Raw genomic sequence first — 2,500 nt, forward strand, 5'->3', positions numbered from 1 at the left:
GGTCCGACTGCGCCCGCCCGGGGCCCGAGCACGGTGCGGCGGCGCGGGGTCGACCAGCAGGCGTGCCGGCGTGCCGGCGTGCCGGCGTGCCGGCGTGCCGGCGCTCCGGCGCTCCGGATCCACCGGCTGCCGCCCGGGCGGGCGGGTCGACCAGATGCCCCGGTCGGACTCGGACTCGGGCGCTGGGCCGGGCTGCGGCGGGTCGACCAGATGACCCGTCGGACTTGGGCGCTGGGCCGGGCTGCGGCGGGTCGACCAGATGACCCGTCGGACTTAGGCTCTGGGGCGGAATGCGGCGGGTCGACCAGATGACCGGCGGTCTTGGGCGCCGCGCTGGACTTGACGACTCCCCCCCCCCTTCCCCCCCTTTCCGCACCACCGCCTCCGTTCCCCCACCCCCCACCCCCCACCCCCACCTCCCACCTCCCACCTCCCACCTCCCACCTCCCCACCTCCCCACCTCCCCACCTCCCCACCTCCCCACCTCCCCACCTCGGATTTCGGGTTTTTTTTTTTTAATTTATTCATGTATTCATTTATTCATGCATGTATTTCTTTATTTCTTTTTTATTTTTAAGAAACGTCTCGAATCACGGTGAGAACACTCGCCAAAGCTTTCGCGTTGGTTGGTTGGTGGCGGTCGGTCCGACCACGACGACGAAAACTCACTCACCCGTCCCTTCAGACGCGTGCACCTTTTCTTCCACCGCCCGCCCACCCACCCAAAAACCCAGGTCGGTTTTGGGTTTTCAGACCCATTTTCTACCCCTCTCCTTTCCCCCCCTCCCCCTCCCCCTCCCCCTCCCCCTACCTGGGTGGCAGATAGATAGATAGATAGATGATTTCCACACGAGTCCCTCCCTCTCTCTCGACTTGGATTCCATGCGACAGATGTTTCGATGAGGATGAGCCTCGGCTGTTCCGGCTAGCCAGCCTCCAGCGCTCCGGACGGAGGTTCTCCTCTGCAGCATCGCTGGCTTTCGGCACGTCGTCGTCGTCTACTTCCCGCTCGAGAGATGCATCTCTGCTGCGCAGACTTGGCCGGCCTCGGGTAAGGGTCCGTCCGCACCTGCCATCTCGCTCCGACCTCCGCGCAGCACACTCCCATCTCGAGGCCGGCCGGCCGGCCGGCCGGCCGGCTGGCGCTGCCGGCGCTGCCGGCGCTGCCGGCTCTGCCGGCTGGCTCCCCTTCCCCCCTCTCTTTCCTGCACTTGATTTTTTTTCCCCCGTCTTTTGTCTTTTATTCCTTTTTTTTTTTTTGGTTTTTGCTTCCTCCTGCACCTTTCTGCCCCCTGGTGGTGGCCGCTTTCATGTGCCCCCGCCCCCCGCCCCCCGCCCCCCGCCCCCTCGGGCGAACTGAATCGAATGGGGCGGTGGGAGGGGTGGGGGGTGGGGGAGGGGCGGCCAGGCGGCCGCATGTGGGCAGTACAGGAGCAGGACGGCTGATAACACCGGACAGCTTGGGGGGAGGGGGGAGGGTGGGACGGGACGGGACGGGACGGGACGGGACGGGACGGGAAGGGACGGGGATGGGTCACAGAGCCGGGCGGACAAGCGGAGCAAGCAAGCAAGCAAGCAAGCAATCAAATAAATGTGAGGAGTGAGTGAGTGAGTGAGTGAGTGAGTGAGTGAGTGAGTGAGTGAGTGAGTGAGTGAGTGAGTGAGTGAGGTGAGCGAGCGACGAATGACAGGCAAAGTGAAATGGAAACGGGAGCTCTCTGAGAATGTGCTTCTGTTTTGTTCTCTCAGGGGTTTGCTTCGGTTCTCTCTCTGGTGGGATGTCAAGACGGCACTGCACCCCCCCCCAGCCCCCGGGATGAACTTTAGCCGCCGCCGCCGCCGCCGCCACCACTACCCGGTGCACTCTGGGAGTTGTGGTCCACCCGACCTCTCCGCCTCTACCATGGCGGCCCAGAAGCAAGAGGAAGTCTGACTCCAAACCGGTTAGACCAGAACAAACACGCCCCCCGCCCCCCCCCGCCCCGCCCCGCCCCGTCGCCCCCCCCCCCCGTCCCTCCCGTCCCTCCCGTCCCTCCGTCCCTCCGTCCCTCCGTCCCTCCACGAATAAGTAAACAAACCAATCCATCAATAAAACAAAAATCAAAGAAATCGTGTCTCAGAAAGTCTGATTTCATCGTCCGCGGCCAGGGGTTGGGGAGAGGGGGAGTCTCTGGGTCTCTGGGTCCTCTCTCCCCCAGATACCCATGCCCAGAGGCACGCCCGTGGGACGGGGGGGGGAGGGTCGTGGAGGCGGAGGTGGGTGGGTGCGTGGGTGGGTGGGGAAAGCCAAGAGGTTTCCTTTCTCTAGAACTCCTCAAAAGTGAGGGAGGGAGTGAACGAACGAACAAACGAACGAAGAAATGAACGCTACATCCACTCCATTGGGGGGGGGGGGAACCAGCGTCCAGCACTTTCGCTGGGAGGCGGAGAGAACGGCACCAGGAGAAGAGGCCCCTGACCGCCACCTACCCTACGTGACCGCTACCCACACCGCCACCCC

General features: G+C 64.0%; 1 long non-coding RNA gene across 1 annotated transcript; it reads left to right on the forward strand.

Moving 5' to 3' along the window:
* The first annotated feature begins 525 nt into the window (after positions 1–525).
* LOC129407133 (uncharacterized) lies at positions 526–1,805 on the forward strand. The gene is made up of 3 exons (XR_008631438.1): positions 526–734; positions 892–1,051; positions 1,750–1,805. It is a non-coding gene; the product is annotated as an uncharacterized LOC129407133 (long non-coding RNA).
* Positions 1,806–2,500: the final 695 nt, after the last annotated feature.

The sequence above is a fragment of the Sorex araneus genome, chromosome 9, assembly GCF_027595985.1.
Source record: "Sorex araneus isolate mSorAra2 chromosome 9, mSorAra2.pri, whole genome shotgun sequence".
NCBI classification, from domain to species: domain Eukaryota; kingdom Metazoa; phylum Chordata; class Mammalia; order Eulipotyphla; family Soricidae; genus Sorex; species Sorex araneus.